A 22,838-nucleotide genomic window follows, 5' to 3' on the forward strand; every position below is an offset into this window, starting at 1 on the left:
TCAGACATGAGTCCCTTGCTCATTGCACCATCAGGATTCAAGCAAGCCGGGCCGAAGACGGCTGTAATGCCAGAAACCGGTCCCCGGAAGCTTGTTTCCTTCCCAGTAAACGAATTGGCTTGGTAGTTTGTTCTGCCCTGTTTCCTTGATGCACTGGGCCAGGGACAGACTAATTTGCATGAAGCCAGGTTCTGAGCTGGGATGGTGCAGTGAGCTAGAAAACGGTGATGGATCAAGCCCTGATCTGTTGACTGGGTACGAGTGTTCTGCTTAATTCAGATACTCTGTACATCACCACCCCCTTTTCTGAAACATCTGAATCAGAGCAGATAGCTTATTGATGTGGAGGATTGGCGCAGTAATCCAGGCCTGGGCTCCAAATTCAATCTTAATATTGCTGTCTGATCTTGCAGTTTGTACATACGGTATTTGTGTGCTGCAAGGCAAGTAAGTCCTGAGGTCCATTTGTCTTGGGAGGGTATCTCCGCCGGTGGCCAGTGTCTGAGAATGCATTCCTTGGAAGTAGATAGCACTATGGCCATCCACCTTACCAGTGCAATGTGATGTCATCTGAGTTTGACATATCACGTAGGATGGCTAGTTTGGCTGGAGGTGTAAAGGGGCAGTGCCTGGTAATACATAATAAATTCCAAACTCTTTGCCAGTATCTAAATGGAAGTGGGTATCTTTACAATACATGAGATATACATATTTCAAATGGTGTAATGTCACTCCCTGCCGTTTACTTTAGGGAGAGATTCATAGTCTTATTATGTGTAGCCCACCCCCAGTAGTGTCGGCCAATGAATTCTGGCTTCCCTTAGTATTGTTGTCAAAGGTGAAAATGAAATGAGATTCTTGTGCAGCCCCAAGATCATGTTTTATATTTCCCCACTCCCTGTCAGATTGGTAAGTATTAGAGCTTCTTTGACCATGAGAGGACAGGTCCAATGAATGGAGCCACCACCTCTGGTTACATGGTAGGTTCAAATTTGCATTGTAGGTTTTCAAAGGTTTTAAGGCTGTGTTCATCTAATCAATAAGGAGTATACCAGACAAGATCTGCCACGCAAAGAGTGGACTCAATCAACAATCCTACATTATGCCATATGGGTGATATATTGTGCATGTGTGCATGCTCCTTGAGTTGTTTGTGGAAAGGCATCACAGCGTCCATTATCACCTTGGTTGTATGAAGGATATCCGTGTTGCTTTTTTGCCTCTTCATTTGAGGAGGTCCTAAAGGCCAGGCAGATTACCTATATGATTCCTTTCAATAGCAACTCACATCAGTGGACCTTTGCAGCCAGGTGCCAGGCAAGCCAGTTTAGAGAGTTGAGGCTCTAGGTCAGTGGTTCCCAAACTGTGCGCCGCGGCACCCCGATGCGCCGTCACGAGCAGCCAGGGGCGCCGCTCTCACGTTGTGAAAATGAACCTTATTGCAGCTGCAGTGCAAAATACTTGCTGCCTGCTCGGGGGAAATGATTTGGCCTAAGAGCCACGTACGTACGCGTTGTGCTTTCACAGGCGTAGTAGTGGCCATTAATGGCATATGCAGCTCGCCTCTGACCGTTTGAGGCACGTTATTGCTGCCCACCGTGGGATCCTCTTCGCAAGTAAGGTATGGAACTGGCATGGGAGGGGTTCCCATTCAGTAAAACAGGAGTACGGCAGTGATACACAAGCCAAGAAGCCCGACTGTAAAAAAGCGGGCTCCACGGAGCTTGTTAAAGCAGTCAGAGAGAAGGCTTTGGCTTGGCTTCTTTTGTCTGATTTCTTTAATGAGCGGAATGGCATTTGATTATCATTTATTATTAATCAAATGACATGCCGATCTTCAGCCCAACCTCCGTTTTGCACCTGTATCACCTGCATTATTTTTAGTGTAAAAAGGTGGGCTCCACGGAGCTTGTTAAAAACTCAGAATGCGGGCATGTTGTTCCCCCCAGATCCAAACATCATACAGATGCACATTTGGCTCCCCTAGCATTTATTGGAAATTACATGGTAGAAGTAGTTTTGGCTGTCATGGTTGTGCAGCACATATTGGTAACATATTACTACGTGACTTAAACAGCACATTCAGGCCTAAAATTGGTATTTGCTTAGTATTCCTCCCTCAGTGAAAACGTTGCAAACCTTTGGTAATGTTGGATGTGATGGATACGGTTTTCTTTCTGCAGACTCTTTTTGCCTTTCCTGACAGTCCTCAATTTAGGTTACTCTGCAAGATAATTTTAGGAACTAAAATAATTAGATGTTGCTTTGCCTTTTAAACACTTCAAATCCTAGATGGCTGGTGTCGAAAGAGGTAACATGAGACAGAGCTCTGGGAATGCATGTACAAAGTGTTCTGCGATCCCAAGTTTTTTGACTGATACATTTTAAAGGTAAAGGAGTTGCAGATTGGGCAAAGTGTCTATCAACACCAGTGTTACCAAAAGGATGCAACTATGCTACTATGAATCAAATGCCATGCCGATCTTCTGCCCTACCTCAGTTTTTTACTTGAACTAGATTTTAAATACTGACAAGATCATGGAAAACACGGGTGTAAAATGTAGTTCAATTAAAAAACTGAGGTTGCGCAGAAGATCGGCATGGCATTTGATTGGTATTGCTTGGTGCCTAACTGTATATCGCCAGTGGTATGCCTGGAAACGTTCCACTGCCGCAGCTTTGCATGCCCTCTGCTTGGAATTTTGGTGAATATGAAATTAGCCTAAAAATATCCTCAGTCGGAGAAGTAAATCTCTGCCCATGTTTTTATGTTTCCTTTCATGAATGGGACTCCATGTTTTCTTTCCAGCAATAGCAGCCTCTCTATTTGCACTTGGTTTGTACGTAGCTGTGGTTTCAAAGCGTGTGTGCTCTATTAATCTTGTAATGTTTCTCACTTAACAAGATTTTATTAAACTGCTATATTTTTATTTTGTAAAAATATGATTATAATACCTTCATTCTTCAAAGCATCCCAATTAATTTACGGAAGACAACAGGAAGTACTCCCGACGTCGGGCTCACATCACCCACCGGTAAAAAGCCACGGCCAACTGCCAATTAGGTCAAGGGTGGCACAGGTCAAAAAAGTTTGGGAACCACTGCTCTAGGTTATTGAAGGGCATGTTTGGGAGCCACTGGTCACAGCTATGGTGGCACCTTGCCGTTTGTAGAGTTCAAGTCTTGGTATTGTGCCCACCTAAATAAATTATTTTTATGCTGTGATTTATTGGTTTCAGGGTTGATGTTGTTATCGGGATGTGTAGCATCCTTAATGGGTAAATATAACTTAAGGCAACCACCATTTTAATTGCCTGCACTCTCCCCATAGAGACTCTTAGCGCAGTAGCTACAATCAGAGAGCAAAGTCATTCTTTGTATTACTCACAAGAGGCTGTGGTGTTTAGTGCCATGCTTTCTATGCCTTGATTGAACGCGACGTCCAGGTATGTCCAGTTAGTCCTTAGCTATCTGGACCCATGCTTGCCCTGGTCACTATTGTGGTGCCCTGCGATAGAGGGAGTATTTCACCCTTGTCCTGGTTGGCTCTGTGCCCTAAGCACAAGGACAATGTTTCAGTCAACAATGTTAACAGTGTTATAGATCTGCCAGAGCTTGTGAGAGAGCAAAAGGCCATCTGATATACCATCTCTGTATAGATTCTTTAAGTCTCCTGCAGCAGTGTCTGTGCCCCTGATGGAGTCAGTTTGCCATGTTACAGCTGCAGGAGGTTCCAGGGCAATAAAGAATAATCAGGGGCACTAGATCAAACCCTGATCTAACTCCAGTCCGAAAATATTTCGGGTTGTTGACTGTCATAGATGAAGCAAAACAAGTTTTGAAACTGCTCTACTAAGTTCAAACCTTGTACAAGTTTTGAACATGAATTTTGGGAAAAAAAGATGTCTCATGCTTCAAGCAATACCTCTTCGACCAACCAAAGATGTTTAAAATTTAAATCCGGGTGCCCCTATTCATTAATTTGGGATGATCATGACATATGCATGGTTGGATGGAATAGGTGTCTAGGGTCATTGCACTGGGACATTTGGGAGGACACCCCTTTCACAGTCTCACAGAATCTTTATCGGGAGTTTGATCTTCTGGTGCTGTTGCAAACAATATCTACAGCTGCGTAGGGTTGTATGTTCTTATTCTATTATCTTATTATCAATAGCAGATTTGCTGCCTCCTTATATGGAAAGCCACCTAGTTTTACTAAATAAACTCGGCCTAGTTAAATACAATGATTAAAGTAATTTCTGCAGTCCAAAAATAGGGAGGATACATCTCCAGTTCAACTTCCATGCCACCTTCAAGTGGGAATAGCAGCAAATCTAGTCCTTTGGCAGGATGCTGGGGACAAAGAGCACTGATTTCGATCTGTCTGTTTGATTGAGCAGCATTGTTATGCACTTTTGCTCATTCAAGAGTGAATACAGTATGCATCTTGTGCAATCAGGGCCAGCATGAAAACAGGACGAGAATAGATGTTAACTATATTGGGCCATCGAATAAAGGGCCATTTCAAATGATTGCATCCCCCAAAATAGCCTTTTGTGAGTGCAGGGGAGTACTCCGGCTTGTAAATTTCGATTATGCGTAATCTCTTAAAACCCTTAACTGTTTGCAGTCTTGGACTACTGCTGCTGCCACTCACTTTTCCCTGAGCTACTTCATGTCTTACTCCTATTGCAGATCTTATTAGCATATATAGGCTATGACCCCGATTCTAAGTAGGTCAGTGCTTTTTCAATCCAATTATCAATCCCTGTTTAAACACGGGTTAGAATTACAGTTTTGATAGTATTGAGCACACCCGGTTACTGGGCGAGTTAAATATCTCACCCTTCCTCAAATGTTGCCAGGTCAAACCTGCCAGAATTTAACAGGTGAAAAGTGTACGGTACTTACCATTTTAGTGCGGGTCGCATCAAGACCCACAAGTTATTCCCCTGAAACTCGATACAGGTGCTATTTATCACACCCAATAAACAATGCACCCCAGAGTGCGTAGCTTTTTTATCTGCTGCAATAAAAAGCACCTGGATTCAAAACATTTCAGAAACAGGCCCTAACTATAAAGCATTGGAGCTTTCCTGTGAAATATGCCCCTTACAAATGCTCAAAATAAGGAAATAAGAGTATTCGTGTGACCACAGTACTAGGCAGGTCGAGCATATTGCTAGCACACATACACCAGTGGTGGCTGATGTCTCTTCAAAGTTGTGGAGTGTAAAAGTTAGGGGCAAATTTGACTTTAGCTTACCAAGTGAGACCGACTGACATGAGGTTCTCCCCCTGAGAATGTGAGATATGGCTAAGCTGGCTTTCAGGCGTCGATTGCTCAACATTTGTAAGTGAGCACCGAGACGAAATAAAATGGAAACTCTTACTCAGTCAAACAATTCAAGTGTGTGAGAAACAGCTACACATCAGCTACCTGCCAGCAAGCCAAGTTAGCGAAGACTGGAGTAAAATATAAACGCAGTCATTTACAGAGCAGTATTTGAACGCCTCTTTCAATACTTCAGAGCTGTGGAATTACAATGATGTTTGGAAGTGTGTAGCCTCACTTAGAGATAAATTAGCCCGTTTCTTTAAAACCCACTGAAATAAACCAGATTTGTGTTTTTCATCTCATTACATCACCATTACATGAAGCCTGAGCTGTTCATTTCTTCATGTGTTCACGCGCCAGAGTGCCCGACAATGAAGGGTGTTAAGACTGACATGCCAGTCTTGTATTTTCTTTCCTTGAATACAAATGATTTGAATTCAAAAAAAGACTGACATGCCAGATTGTATGCAGCATCAGAAACGATCACGAGGTCTACAACAAATTATATACAGACCGAGACAACGGAGGTTTGGGGTGTCTTTGCAGCTGTATGTACTTAAAGTTTAAAAAATGAAACAATGTGGTACACACATCGCGACCCCGGTGTCTGCTTTTGGCTGATGCTCATTGCACTGACGGCTGGATCCGGCCTTCAAAGATGGCACGCGCCAGCCTGTGCTGATACAATATTCATTCATGCTGCCCGCGCGCCATATGCAGAGCGGGTTCTTTTATCCCGTGCTCGAGGCGACGCAGCACTGGCAGGTAAACATAAACACAATCCTGGCACTGAAGGAATAACTTTCAGCACATTCACAATGAATCCTTGGCTAGTTTAAAGAAAGCAGCCTGCTACCAGGAGCTGGCGAGCAGCCTACCAGGGCAAGGGCCGGCACCTTTCCCTTGCCAAACCTGAGAGGACACACCAGCGCACTAGGTGGAGGTTCTAGATTTATTTTTAAAGCACTAAGCGATGTTGGAGTCTCGGCGCCGGCTCGATATGCTGTGATTCTTGGCAAATCCCTTAACTTTCCGGGGCCTAAAAATATTTGACCTTTTAGAAGGGAGCCGGGGTGGTCATGTAATATGTACCAATACCTATGAGAAAGGGCTCAGGATCTGCTTCAGCTACATAACGCTTTCAAAAGTGAAAGCACACCGCTGGAGAGGAACAAGGAGAGCAGCCAGCCAGCTGCGCCCCTCCTAAAGCCCGCCTCCTCTCGAGTTGGCTATTAAATTGTTACCACCCAATACCACGTTCTCCCTATCAACCTGCCCCGCCCCTGCCATTGAAATAAATGAAGTTCTGTGTGTAAGCGCCTGAAAAGCAACCTTATCCATGGCACTCTAGCTGGACACTTATGTGTGAGACTGTATATGATCTTGGGTGGAGGACCGTATATTACTCTATTGTCTATGAGCCATGTTGTCTGTACTATTCCAGTTCTCAATTTTTGATTTCTTATGTGTTGTATTATACTATGGTGGTCCCGGAGCATATTAAGTATGCATTATATTATGAAATTATATAAGCCTTTTTTTAAAAAAAAGTTCAGTCACTACCATGAAAGTGTGTATTTATATTCTGTCTTATTCATATTTACAGGATTTGTGTCCCCTCCCTCTATTCCTTGTTCCTTTTTCGCCCTGATGAAGGTGTAGCCCCGGCTAGGGCAAAACACTGAAACACATGTTGGTGTCTTTCGTGCAGGGGAAGCTGGATGATATCTACCCCTATTCCCTATGCCATGATGAGCTGTACTATTCTGTCTCAGGACCATCTTGTGGCGTTTTTCTATTTTCTGCCTTTGTGAATGTGGTGAATTGTGTGATTGAGATATGGAGCTGTGTGTTGAGTGTTGGTAATATGTGAAGGACTGAATGTGTAATATGAAAGAGGAGTGTGGGATTGGATATTTTGAAATACTCTGTTTTTGATGTACTGATTTGTATTATGTAAATTATCTTATCTTTTTGAAATAATTGTTAAAAATAAATAAAACTTTATATTTTTGTATATCTTGGTGTGACTGATCTTCTCTGCACTTAATTTGCTCCGGTGAGAGTGTGTTTATTTAACCCCTCCAGTGCTCATGACGAGCTCAGCTCGTCATGAGGCACGGTTGCGCTGTGCTGATGACGAGCTGAGCTCGTCATGACACGCGCGGCGTTCACACGCTGGCTAATTCCCCGCAGTGCTGAACGTTCTGAAAAACGGGCGTGGTCATGACGAGCCCAGCTCGTCATGAGCACAGCACCACCGTGCATCGTGACGAGCTCAGCTGCGCGCGCCCCTTCTCCCCCAGCGCTACGGGGGAATTAGCCCCGCAGCGAAGGGGTAAAGGACCCCTTCTTGGGACCTTGTTTCATCAGTCAGGGCAGGTAGTTCTTATTGTATGTATTCTAGCTGGGCACGCCCTCTTCCATGATGTCACTGCTGTAGCTTGTACCTGCAGCTCGAAGATGAGGTCACCTAGCAGACACATGTGCAGAAGGATGTCTGCAAAGTTCATTAGAGCTGCCCCATTATAAATGCAAGAGTAGCAATTAGTAATTTATTTTCAGCTCCTTGCATTTTTAGGTTGAGCCTATAGCGGCTGGGCGCATGCGCTGCTCGCTCTACGACGCATGCAGTAATGGAGTATGCAGTGGAAGCTCCGCCCACGTTTTTAATTGTATCATGTCCTTGTCTTTGGTAAATGCTGGCTTCTGATTAATTATGAGGCTTGTTAGACCCTCCTTATTATGGCCATGTCGTCATTTGTACCCTCCCATGGCTACTTCAAACTTGCCCCTTTACTTCGAGTGTTAAATGGTACGGTATGTGTTGTTTAGTATGTGAGCATTACTTTGTCTGTACCTTCTCGCCCCCTTCTCCTCCCTCCCCCGCTCGCACTCCTGTTGTCCGTGCTTCACCCCTCCCGTTGTCCATGGTGCAAAGCAATAGGTCTTGCGTAAATGCGAGTCCTATTGCATTGCAAATGCTTATTCTGTCTAATGCTATTACACTGTTCTCTCGATGTTTGTTTCTGCAACGTCTCCTCCGTACCTTAGGTTATCAAAAGTTGACATTTAAACACTCGGTAAAGTATCCAAACAAGACTTTTTTCTACTGCCCAGAACTGAGCCGAAACCAAGGGGGCTCGCTTCTATGGCGTAACTTTGGAGACGCTCTATCAGTATTGCCTATCCTTTAGACTTCCGGTTTGGGGAAGCGCATTGTGGCGCTCCTTCCACCTCTGTCTCTGATCCTTCTGCAAACAAAGAGAGCAGTTTATAGGTCTGCATGGTGCGGAGTGATGGGCTGCTCGAGTGAAAGGGGAGGTAAATGGAAGGTGCTTATTAGTGTGAGGATGAAGATGATTTCTAGCACAGAGGTTCGCCCATAGAAGCACCAAATCACCTCATATTGGGCATAACTGCTGGTGATGGATTTTTAGCATTCCAGTGACTGCATTCTTGAAGTTGTACTTCTACGGCCATTATTCTCATTAGGGAGTAATACTGCAGCGATTGAAGATGTACTCATGAGTAACTATGTACTTCTGTGGCCTTATGGGACCCACCTTGTTTTTTCATTGCATAGCAAGAAATGTATAAGTCGAAAATGCACTACCAGTGCCAGAATGCAAGGATAAAAAACTGGAATGAGTGAGCTTTTCATGCCAGGCATGGAAAAGCCTTAGATATCTGTTTACTCTATTCCTTGTAGACTTTACTTTTGGGCTTATATCCTTGCTGTCAGAACCCCTTTTAGAGGGACACGGGGCAAGAAGGAGCTACTGACCCCTTGGGGTTTGAGGCGTTTTACTTCCAATTAACTCATGACCTGAACTCCTGTGGGTTCTGAGCAACTGGGCAACGTACCCCTTGAGCACTTGACTCAGTGGTAGTGCGGGTCAAGCAGACAATGGCTTCATTGGAGGGGGGCTACACAAGCTACAGTCATTAGAAGCAACAAATGATTGTCCAATCAGATAGTTTCTTTTTTAAAAACAGTAGTATTTATATTTGAAAACCCACCTCTTCCCCTAAACTGTCTTTCCCCTTCCCTTGCTGACTCCTAGTTGTACTGATTTTAGCGCTGGGATACTTACGGGTGACTACGCGCTCTATAAAATTAAATAATAATAATAGTAATAATAATAATAATATATATGAACCCAAAGGAAATACAGAGAGAAGTACGTGCCTTTTTAGGTATTTCCTCATACTGTAGGCAGTGGATCCCAAATTTTTCTCTTTTGGCAAAACCATTGGTAGCTTTGACTGGGAAAGGTGTCCCGAGTCCGGTGCCATGGTCTGCTGAATGTCAGGAGAGTTTTTCTGAATTACGAAATGCACTGTGTTCAGCTCCAGTGTTGGGTACACCCGATTACAGTAAACCATTCACGCTCTATGTTCACGAAAGAGAAGGTTGCGCGTTGAGTGTTCTGACACAGAAATTTGGTGATAAACAACGCCCTTGTGCGTATTTTTCATCAACATTAGATCCGGTAGCTAGAGCGTTGCCTAGTTGTTTGAGAGCTACAGCGGCAGCTGCAGCTGCAGCTTCCATTCGACAATCTGCTGGTTTGGTGATGAACAACATGCTAGTGGTTATGGTTCCTCATGCTGTGGACACACTCATGAACCGAACCAAGACACAGCATCTTACCAGTGCTAGGTTATCAGGCTATGAGCTGACACTGTTAGCGAGTCATATTCAGATCAAAAGATGCAATGTATTGAATCCAGCAACATTGTTGCCGACTAATCAGGAGTCGAGTGATTCTGAACCCCATGATTGCTGTTTCAGAACCGAGGAGGAGACAAAAGGACGAATTGATTTAAAAGACACTCCATTGTCAGATCCAGATGGCACGTTGTATGTTGATGGGTCATGCTTTAAATTGGAGAATGGTGATGTGACTGCTGCTTACGCAGTAACGACTTTGAGTACGATTGTGGAGACTGCAAGAGTGAGTCAGAATTCTGCCCAAGCTGCAGAATTGATAGCACTAACGAGAGCGTGTGTTTTAGCTAAGGGAAAGAGAGTGAATGTGTTCACAGATAGTCAGTACGCGTTTGGCGTGGCCCATAGTTTTGGCCGTTTGTGGAAAGAAAGAGGTTTCATTACGTCCCATGGGACTAAGATTCAACATGGTCAGCTAGTTAACGACTTGTTGGAATCTCTAACCTTGCCAACTGAAGTTGCGATTGTGAAATGCAGTGCTCATAAAGCAATCACGGATGATGTTGGTCGTGGAAATGCCTTTGCTGATGAAACCGCTAAACAGACAGCTAGAAATATGATGAGTAGAATGTATGTTGCAACATCTGCAAGATGGATTTCGGAGTCTGGAATGTGTGAGGACACAGTGGAAAGTGTGAAAGAAATTCAGAAAGAGGCGACTGAGGAAGAAAAGCTTGTATGGAAAGAGAGTACGGGTAAATTGGACTCGAGTGGATGTTGGATTGATTTGTCGGAACAACAGCGTTGGATGTTGCCTGATGCGTATGTGCTTGCAGTGGTAACGATGGCGCATGGAGCAGCGCACATCAGTTCTAAAGGGATTTGTAAGATGTTGGCTCCAGTCTGGAAGAATGATGGGATTAGTAAGTGTGCAGAGAGAGTGGTGAAAAATTGTATGGTATGCCTGATGCATAATCCTGGCAAGGGAGTCCCCACACCTGCTGGTCACTTCGCTCCTCCTTCCTGCCCCTTTGAAGTGATTCAGTTAGACTTCATTCACATGGATCGTTGCAACAACCTAAAGTACGTCCTAGTGGTAGTTTGTGCTTTCTCCAGATGGATCGAAGCATATCCACTGAAGGACAACACTGCCCTGTCAACTGCCAAAATTCTTCTCAAGGACTACTTCCCTAGGTATGGTATGCCACGGATTGTATGGTCAGATAACGGAAGTGAGTTCGTAGGGAAAGTTATGCAGAGTGTGTGTGCCGGTTTAGGGATCAAACAGAAGTTTCACAGTGCGAACCATCCCCAGTCTGCTGGTTTAGTTGAGAGTTACAATGGCACCCTCAAACTAAAACTTGCTAAAATACAAGCATCCACGGGTTTGTCCTGGCCAGATGCACTACCCTTGGCTTTGTTATCTACGAGAGCGACTGTACATTCTAGAGTAGGGCTTAGTCCATACGAAATAGTTTTTGGTCGTCCCGCTAATGTTTGGGGAGTGCCAAGGCCAAAAGAATTCTATTCTCTGGAATATCCAATGTTGATTGATTACCTTTACGACTTGACTGCTAAATTGAGTCTTATTCACCAACAGGTTTTCGATGCATTGCCAAAGCCACCGGAGAGTCCAGGTCATCAGCTGAAACCTGGAGACCAAGTCGTCGTGCGCAACTTTGCAAGGACGAAAAATCTTCAACCCAGATTCGTCGGCCCATACCAGGTGCTGCTAGCAACGAGAACTGCTATTCGTGTGGCTGGTCGAAAGAATTGGATACACACGACACACGTCAAACGTGTGCCTTTGCCACTTCCTTACGACAACAGGGTTAAAACAGGAATTGGTGCCTCTGAGTTTGAACGAACACCCAGGTTTATCCCTTTCAGCGATGCCGAACTAATAACTGACACATCGAACTCTGGCTCTCCTCCTGAAACTGCTCCTTTGAATTCTGAACATTTGTCCTCTGCATCAGAAGAAACTTTGCCATCTGCGAACCTGAACATTGCAACCCCTGCTGAAAATACACTGTTTCCAGATCAAACAGCTCCTGCAAAACTGAGATACAATCTACGGTCTCGCAATATGGACAAATAAAGCAGGAAACTGCCTATTTTACACATTTGAATTTTGACACTTTTGCCTCCAGCCAGGAAGTTTGCTATTGTTTTATTGTTTTAAAATTGCCTTGCCGTCTGGGTAGCCGTAGGGTCGTGGCTGTGTGCCTAGTTGAATCTGCGGGGGTCAGACACTAGGTCGATCTTTCTGTTAGTTCTGGGAACTCCCAGAGCTGATAGAGGCATTTTCATCTACGTACACATCATCAGTGGTCGCGAGCGGATTGTAGAAGATGGAGCTTCCTGAGCTGCAACGAGAGAATGTAATTTATGTTCGCAGAAACAGACTTTACAAAATTCTTCACAGCAAATGTTTTCTAATGCAATGTGCCATTACATTTTTGATTGTTTTGATAACGTTGGTGGGTGGAATCGTCTTTGGTGTGAATTTAATTTTTATGCCAGTAACGACAGTACCTCCCCTTGATCCTGCTACTTCTACTGTTTCTTCTATGCATTCTTTTCACTCGTTTCCTGAACACGAGCAAGCTCGACGCTCAGAATTCATTAATAACACTTTTGTACAGCTCTTGCATCAACACCAACTGGTAGTTAACACTACAGACTGCTGGGTGTGTGGCTTGATAACCCACACTATGGATAAAGGCATTCCCTATCTAGTTTTGCCTTTTAGCTATAATGGATCATTTCAGGTCTTCCAGACCATTTTTGCCTATGCCCTTGAGACCTATCCTCCGCGTCCACCACGTTCCACTAAATACAACTCTGTCAACAAAGCTTTAGTCCAGGGAATTATTGACATGATTAAAGACGTCAATAATACTCCATCTTACCCTAGAGATGAATTACGGGTATATTTGAGTTGGAACTCTACAGAGTATCGCCTTAGTTTGGGAGAAAGCAAGCATAAAAGCTCCACTCCAGTCTGGGTCGTACCTCACCGAGGTCAAGTCTGTTTGCAGGGAAATGGGAGGAATCCGAGAGCTCAGCTAGGGAAGAGTGAGTGCGTTGAGACCTACGTGTTTCCGTCTAACTCTTCCCCTGCCTTTCTTACTGCTAGGGGTACCTACTTCATCTGTCAGGACAGAGCGTATACATGGTTGCCTGCTGACTTCGCAGGTTCGTGTTATATTGCTCGATTGTTGCCTCCAACATACACTGCTTCTTCTGATTATCACAAAACCAGAGTAGCAAGAGGTGTCTTCAGCAAGGAAGATACCGCTGGTTAGGAGGCTGGAGACTTCTTTAAAGGTTTCCTTCCGTTCTGGGGGCCTATGGCCAATAGTAGAAATATACGTCAGCTAACACGGGTAGTTGAATCTACTATTACCGAAACTGCTGGTGCCCTTAGCAACTTGACAGCTGAGCTTCAGGCGGATCGTCTCATGACGTTGCAGAACCGTATGGTTCTAGACGTAATACTTGCAGATCGAGGTGGGGTATGCAGAATGATCCAATCGAGCTGCTGTGTTTTTATTCCCAATAATGCTCCAACTGTCTATGAGGCGATCTCTAGGCTACACAAGATCTCCGACTCTATACATGTAGACAAGGGAAACTGGTCCTTCATGGAGTGGTTTTGGACTCTGATATCAGCGTGGGGATGGAAGGTTCTGATGGTCATTGGTGTCATCTTAGTATTCCTATTCTCGTGCTGCCTGATTATCCAGTGTGGTCCAGCTTTGTGTAGTCTTTGTGCTGCAACCTGTTTCAGAAAACCACCTACGTTTGGAGAAAAGGCGCAAGAGAGGATGATGATACAGCAACATGTCACTGACCTGATGAGCATAGAGTTAGACTCTGACATAGACTAAGTAATTGCCTATGTAAGGGCAAAAGGAGGGTCTGAGGTTCCGTGACGATTTGAACCCGTGTTTTCAACATTGTCGTAAATACATAATTTTGGTATCAGTGAACCGCAAATGGTCCATTTAGCATATCCTGGTGTTTTCGCTATGCTACGAGCAAGAGTACTCCTGTTACAAACACATTTCTGATCTACCCATGGCATCCATCTTAGATTATGGCAGCCATTTTGTGTTTCTTGCCCTCACATAGACAATGGACACGCAATGACCTCTGATTACTTCATTTCGATTAAGGACACGTAGGCTTGGCCGGCGATTCACCTCTCTAGTGACACGTGCACCTTGGAACAGAACACGCCATGGCTGCATGACTCAACAGAAACTGCCTCCTCTGCCTGAGGCCAGTCCTGCTATACTGGTTCTCGTGTTCGTTGGCCTGATCATGATTAGGCGGCCGAAGCTGGTAGCCTTGCCCATTTACGACCCACAAACATCTCTTATCCTGCTTTTCTATCTTCTACACCTGGCTCTGCTCCTTTCCTTCTGGGCCTTTATTAGGGGGAGGTAACGAAGTTTACGATGAGGCGGTCCGGGTCTTGAATGAAAAGTTGACATGGGATTATGATGGAACAATGGGAACCCCTCATTTGTAATGTTTTGACATCAGATATTGTCGACGATTCCTGTGCAACGCCAAATATTTATTGTTTAGGACACAAAGGTTTAGGAATGTACTAACATGTAAAGAATTCGCCCGAAGCCCAATTTTTAGTATATAAGGAGCAACCCTTTCTGTACAAATCGAACAGGCTCCTAGATTCTGCCCGTGTGTAGTTTCTGTGACTTCTGTGTCCCTGCAGTAATAAACCTTTGGTCTTTGACGCCACCATCGAGAAGCCCGTGTTTCTGTTTATTTGTGCACCAAGACAGGTAGAACTCCGGGGTCTTCGGGTGTTATCCCTGACCCTCTGGACGGAACCAAAAAGTCCAGAACTCCAAGCCAATGCAAACAGCTCCATGAAGTCAGGGCTCTGGTGTTCAATAGGTGGGTCCCTGATAATAAGATAACAAGCATTCGCAATGCAATAGGTCTCGCATTTACGCAAGTTTAAGCTATTGGCATAATAAATGACAATGCCTTTTATTTATGTTTTAAAAAGCAAAACAAAACAAAAAAGGCATTGTCGTTTAGAATGCCAATAGCGCAAAGTCGCGTAATTGCGAGACCTATTGCATTGCAAAAGCTTGTTTTCTTCTCTTTTTGTCTCTCTCCTCAGGGTGGAAGGGCAACGCCCCTTTTGCCTATTAACATCAGTCGTCCCTGACATACACCCCAGTAATAATTGTCCGAACTGCCTCACCAGCTATTCTTTGAAGAATTACAATGTTTCCTCGAGTACGTGCTCACTCCTTGTGCTACTGTTACTTGTTTTTAATATAGCGCTTAATACCAAAGCTGTGATTTTTCTGGGTGCTAGTAATGACAGGTGTTACTATTATCCATTCGAAAAATACCCAATCGACTATCCTTGGAGGGATAGAAGTGTGGTTACCCTGAGCTAGATAGAAATCATAAGGTCACACACATCCATAGATCTGAGCAGTAAATGCTTTCCAGTCACTGAGCCTTCTTGTAGGCTCAGATAGTATGTGTCATATGTAATGAAACTGTGATCGCTATTTGCACATCAACTTTTTGCAACCACAAAATTATTGTGTGGATGGAACTATGTACTAATAGATAGATATGCAAAATAACGCTTTTGAAGGGCTAACATTGCAGGAACCCTTAGTACATCTGGCCCTATGTACCTCTGACATCATTGGATTTTGCATCCATGTGCAAATGTGGGAGCCGTACCCTACTGCTGTGGAACGAGCTGGTTCTCATCCACGTCCGTGGGGTACCACTAGAAGTCTATGTCACCTGGCTCGGTGGCCAGAAGGCTTGTGTACTCCTGTGTGCCGTTTCCCATCAAAAGTACTCTGGGGTACTGTTGGGAAACATTCCTTGACGTGCTATTTCACAATGTGCCCTCCTACAGGAAAGCATGCATAGTGCGTTTGTGGGCTGGGTGTCATTAGTGTATTATTGCACTGAATAACATGGAACCAGCCATGCCGAGACGCCGAAACTGACGACGGTCACCACAGCACTGTACCCACCTAGAACAAATACAACCAGGGACGGGTAGCTCTTTGAAATACCAGAACTACTTTTTCGGACAAGACCTACAAAGTCCACGATATAAAGAAAAGATAAGGGAAGAGAGATACTCCAAAGGTTTTTAAAGAAATAGGCTGGAATAAAGAAACGACCGAAAAAATACCAGTGCGATCACAGAGGGATCTTACAAAAGACAACTTACCGAAAATACTCGCAGCGCCCTGAAGAAACTCCTTGGTAGGGAGTGAAACGCGTTGGCTGATCTCACTACATATTTTATTGATGTGCCCTTTTTTGCTGAACAAAGATAAATAAAGAACATTTCTCTACTTATTCTATTTGGACTCTCATTTTGGTGCGCCCCCTTGAGTATCTAAAAACTGTTTAACTGATCTGGAGAGCACAGCGACGCCAAACAGCAGCTGGTGTCGGGGTTGGCAGCACAATATCAAACTGACTTGATCATAGACCCATTGGCATTGGAGTTTAGGTGCGGCATTTTAAGGTCCGCTGCTGCTTTTTCGTACAAATAACATACAAATACCATTCAGTGGAGAAGTGTGGCTCAATGGTTAGAAGAGGCAGACCATGAAGCAGAGGTCAGACCCGGGACCAGCGTTCAATTCCCGACGCGGCAGGGTCTTGAGCCCAAAATGTCCACGGACTTGATAATTCTCGCTTCGGTGCCTGCTCGAATCACGAGTTCACACTCTGCAACTCCGGGCAATAGCTTGCTTAATCTCCACTATGGCCCCCCGCGGTGGGATGCCTAGCTTTCACCTTGAGGATGCCCAGTACAGTTATCTCACAGGGAAAAACCAGGACGGGTTCCCAAAGCAAGCGCTTAGAGACCGTTGGTGATAATGCGCTATATAAATATAAATTACAATTACAATTCAGTGGTTCAAAGCCTTAGCTAGCCTCGTCCATTATTAACACAACAAATGAATAAAATAATCCTTCCCACTTATTTTTGTGGCTTTCCATGTCAAAGAAATGTCAATCTTTCGGGGAAACATGTGTAAGATGCTTTCATGCTGTCACAATGCTCCCTGCTTCTTGAATGATGAACGCAGTGACGTGTCAGGCATGCTGTCACTCACGCTGCTGCTTCTGACAGTGCAGAGAATGAGTGTCTCACCCTGGCCTCTTAGTGGGAAACATTCAGCATATCCTGTCGGCGGCCCTCATTCCATGGATGTTACCAAAGAATGTAGCAGCGTTGTGGCCACGCCTTCTTTTAACCCTGACCTTCCCCAGTCAATAGACTTGACCTACCTCCTATTATGATACAAGACTGTCGGAGGCGAACACTTTGTTAAGGGAAGACGGAATTGCGATTTTTTTTGCACAATGATTGTAATTTCAACAGAAATTTTACAAAATTACATATTGTTCTATATACACTTCGGTAATAGTTTGCTTGAAAATTTCACAGAAGGTCAAACGTGACCAAGAAAGTAATGCAAGAACCTGCTTGACCTAGAAAGTAATGCAAGAACCTGCTTGAGTGATAATTTCTGTTCTAGTCAGTCCTCCACGTGTGACAAATGCATAAAATGGTGTTACAACGAAATGGCAAAAAATTAACGCGACTTGTGTACTGTGATATTCTAGAATTTAACAAGATTTCCCCTGTGTACTAACAACTTCGCCTGGGCCTGCTTGCAATTTCAGTCAGGTTTGCAAATCCTGTGAACTCAATCTTTTTTTGTACCTTTCACTGCTGAAATTTAGTTTAGGGAATGAGTGTTTGGCTCATAAACAGACAGAGAGCTGGCTTATTATCAGAGGTAAAACCTGCTTTGGGGGGTCATAATGGAAAGCTCTCTGATTGCTGGTGGAATTATTATATCGCAGGCAGAATTTACCAAGGGAAGATCTCGCACCCTGTTGAGAGGATTACCAAACATGGAAATTCTACAAATAGCCTGATTACGAGTTTTGGTGGTGCGGGTGGCACGCCACCGTCAGGCTCCCGCACTGAGAGGGCGTCTTGGCGGTCGTGCGGCTGTGCAGTTTAAAGGCTCATAGTGAGACTTAAACTGCACTGCCGGTAGATGGCCAGTGCATGTATCTGCCCGGGAAGGACTGTACCATGTCATGCATTCCTTCCCGTGCATGAACTGGGGGTGCAAAAATACAGAGGGGCACAAAATGTGCCCCCTGCATACACCCTCAGGCACAGGGGAAAGTGGGACCCTGTAGGGCACCCTTTCTTTACTCTCTGCCAGCAGTTTCATGGAAGGAGAACCTCCATGAAACCGCTGGCAGTAGGAAATGTTGTAGTAATCCTGGCGGTGCCTCAGGGCACCACTAAGCATATTGTGGCCCTCAGACCGCTGCGCCACTGCCGGGGATCTCTGATCCCTGGCGTTTGTGGCAAAGCAATGGCGGTCCAACCACCCTAGTAGTAATAGGGCGGTCGGACCACTGGTGAGGTTGGGGCAAGGCCACCGCCACGCCACCGCCGCACCACCGTGAGTCTGGCGGTCCGTGGACCATCAGACTCATAATAAGGCCCTAAGACTTTCAAATTTTGCTCTGAAGACATGGAACCTACTTTTAGAAGAAGTCTGACTAGCCTCATCCCCACATCTTCTGCACAGGCCTGAAAAGTTACCTTGTACCTATCCACCTAATTTTTTGCAGCTGCATGACCTATCCATGCAATCCTTCTTGCAAGTTTGCAGGGAATCTTTCCTATTAAGATTCTTACTCCTCTTTATGCTATTTGAGGAAAAGCACCCCATTTGCTTATTTGTCTAGGTTTGTTGTATAAAATTCCGCTGTCAATAAAGAGCAAAAATTAACAATAGACAACAACAAAAATAACAAACAGAAGGTGTATTAACCTCTTAAGCGCTGCCGACGGCCAACGGTCGTCACGATCGCTACCTCCCCAGTGCTGAGCACGACCATTGGATGTCCATTCAGCACTAGTTCCAATGGACAGCGCAGCACTGGGGAGGGATATTTGCACCGCAGCTAAGGTGATAAAAGAATTCTTTTTTTAGCAGCTAGAGGAATGGATGCTAAATACTTACTAGAAAATAATGGGGTAGATGTATCATCCGTTTTTTTTGTCGCAAACGCTGCGATTCGGAAAATAGCAGCATTTGCGACAAAAAAAACGGGATTTGGAATATATCATTCAAAAAGCCTCGCAATATTAAGGAATCGCTAATTTAGCGATTCCTTAACATTGCGAGGCTTTTAAGAAATGGCAAATTGCGATTTAATATTTGAAATGTATCAAGCATTTTAGTGTTGTGATTTTTGACTAAGAATTCGCAAATTACCATCAACTTGTAGTTGGTGGTAACTTGCGAATTCTTTTCAAAAAGCACTTTTTTTAAATTCTAAAGGTGCCATATGACGCTCATACATGCCCTTAGGGCATGTATGTGTGCCATATGCGTACACATATCAAATTCAGGGGTGCAGCAGGGTGTCCTTAAGACACCCTTGCACCCTTGAAATTATTCTCAATTTGCAATTAGCTAATTGCTAATCGCAAATTGAGTATAATTTTACATTCATTCCTATGGGCCTCCTGGCCCATAGAAATGAATGGGAAATTATTCCTTAATTGCGATTAGCAATTTGCTAATCGCAATTAAGGAATTCTAAGGAATCGCTAATAAATAGCGAAATTCTACATACATACCATTTTGCACTTCTCAAATAGCGATTCCTTAACAATCGCTATTTGAGAAGTGCAAAATGGTATCTTGATACATCTGCCCCAATGTATTTTTAATTGCATATATTACTGTATCTTGGGCAATGATGCCTTTTGATGTTTCATTACAAGACAAATTCTGTGCTTGGCAGGGGTAGTCCACCAGATTCTGAATTAAAAAAATCAGGCTCAATGGCCAAGGAAACCTAGACCGAGCATGACTCATTACAAGCTCAATATGCCTCAGTGATTATGCAAGGCCACGCTTATCTTACTGGCTCAATCCTTGTTCGGCTGTACATCTAGAATATTGGCTAAGCTAAAGGAAACTACTGGCAACATCATCCAGCATCTACAGAGTTTGCATAGAAAGCAAGGCATTGTCCTGGATGAACAATGGCGCTTCCAGTTTATTGGAATCAACCTCAGACTGTATTGTAATGCATTAACAATCCAGAGGGTATGAGCAAGGGGACACTGCCCACACACACGCGGTGCTCCTTCAATTCTTTTCCAAACTTTATCAGGAAGAATCTTCAGTGGTCGAGCAGCAGAATGGACTTTATTTAAGTTTATTATCTTTTATCAAGTTTCCATTGTTCCACACGTTCACCTGTTAGAGTGGCCAAGTTAAAAATCCTATGAAGGATGGAACTGTGACAAAATATATATGAATATCCATATAAATTCATTTGCATGTACTTCCAAAGAGTTCATGATTATATAAGATCACATTAACATGAGGCCTGTAGCTCAAAATGGCTTCCTATCTGACCTTGACTGCACAAGCTTCAACAAGCTATTCTGTACACCCTTACAGGTCACCTTGCTTGTCTTGACTACATGATATGCAAATGTTAAACAGTGCAGAGCTTGCCTTTCTGGTCTGCCCATATCTGGCTGTTTTGCATGGTGCAGACATTGCACATCCATGTCAGCCATATTTGGCTTGGTGCCTTATTCTAGTTCAGCTGAAATGGCACTTCACACAGTATATAAGACCTAGAAACTTGTCACTCTGGGAAAAAGCGGTCTGAGAGCCCCTAAGGTGGCGGATCTGACTTCTTCCTTGCTAATTAGCAATGATGCATGCTTTTGGTACCAATAAATACATTTCACTCTGTTTCTGAGCAACTCTGCTATGTCTGGTTCATTCATGATATGCTCCTGGGAGGGTGCCAGTATTTCCCTATCAGAATGGTGTTAGAAGTGGGACATGTTGGAGGACTGTGATGTCACCAGTTGATAAGTGAGATGTAAGGTAAATAACTAACTTGCCTTGCTGCAAGTGACCTTTCAGTCTTTCAAATATGTATTTAACTCATAGTATTAATAAACGGGGCATTGACTGGCATTTAAAATAGACAGGGGACTGTAGAGAATGTTTTAAAAAAATATTCTCTATATCAATAAACTAATTGGTATGTGGATGCACTGCAGGAGAGCCTGGGCTAGAGAATAATGTATGTGCACCTACACATATAAGAAGTAGTGAAGCAGGTGACTGATAAGTAACTAAGTTACTTTATGTCAATAAATATTGACAAATGGCTAGACTCTTTGGGAGTTTTATAATATCCATTTCAGGAGAGCTCTGCTAGGAGGGGGTATTAATTTTACCCACAAAAAAAGAAACACTCCCAGAATATAGTGAGTGGAGCAAAGATAATGAATGACCATTTTCTGTATGGAGAACTCACATTTCTTTAAAATCAGGGCTGGTGGTGGTCATACACAATGCCTTTCGCAAGCCAAACAATGTTTTTTATCAAACCTTCTATTGCTCAGCTCAAAGCACAAAGTCTATGCTAAGCTTCTGGCATATGACATTCAATTCATAATATAACTATGAAGGGTCTTCTAAACAACATAGCTTTATTACCAGTTGAAGCACTTCTGACAACAGAATTGATATTTTCTCATTATTACACATTTCTCAAACTCGTAATATTTCCCTCAATATCGTAATCTTTGATGCTAAGAAGGTGTGTGATCAAGTTCTGTTCAATTCCCCATGAAGGGGTGGTGAAAATCTATAATTTACCATTCTAATTTGCTTCTGCCAACAAACGCCATGTTGTCAACCCGTTGCCGCTCTTTGCATCAATCAATCAATGTCACCTTCCTTCCCTACTGAGCCCAACGCCTGACAAAGCCATCCTCACACTCCAGCAAATGATGCTCTCTCTACAGTGAACCACTAATTGCAGCCATCAAAAATTCATTCTGGCATACTCATAATCCAGTTAATTTTCTAGCATATTCAGACAACAATGTCATTCCTATGACTGATTCAGATACTGCTCTTCCTGCTTTAACAACTTTACAATCATTTGGTTTGAATACAAATTAAACCTTAATAAAGCACAAATCTTAAATAATAACTTCTGCAGTCATTTTCAACGCCTGCAGGTTAATGTAATGGCTGCATATCTGTGGGTCAAACTTTATCAGGACTGTGATCAGATTTGAGCATCACACTTTAAGCAGCTGCTACAAAAAATGTTGTGACAGCTGAAAATATAGGAAAATGTACCCATCGCTCCTTGGGCGATTTCGTCACTCTCATCTGGAGCACAAAAGAAGAGTGTAGAAGCCTATCAGTCTGTCTATATCTTCTGGTATCGTGAAAATCTGTGACTTTAAGTTGTATTTTTATCCTGTTTTTGGGAGCCAAGAATTCTGACTTTGATAGCTCAGCTTACATTTTTATTCAATTCATGTTCAGCTCTAATAATATCTCCCGAAATTAGGATTTAAAATTAAATTAGCAAGAACCTTGTTAAAATTATCGCCATTTTAGCGGCAGGAAACTGCCACTAAAACGGCGATAATTTGCTTGCCAATCTGCATTATAGAATTCCAATAGAAGCCCAGGTTAGATGTCCTGCACATCTAACCTGGGCTTCTATTGGAATTCTATAACACATATTAGCAAGCTCTTTATCGCCGTATTAGCGGCAGTTTCCTGCCGCTAAACGCCAAAAATTGTAATGAGCTTTTTGCTAACATGCCCCTAAGTTCTTTAAACAGGTTAAACACAACTCAACTTTAGCACTTGTTCGATCATGGTTGGAGAT

Source organism: Lissotriton vulgaris, chromosome 7, assembly GCF_964263255.1.
Source record: "Lissotriton vulgaris chromosome 7, aLisVul1.2, whole genome shotgun sequence".
Lineage (NCBI taxonomy): Eukaryota > Metazoa > Chordata > Amphibia > Caudata > Salamandridae > Lissotriton > Lissotriton vulgaris.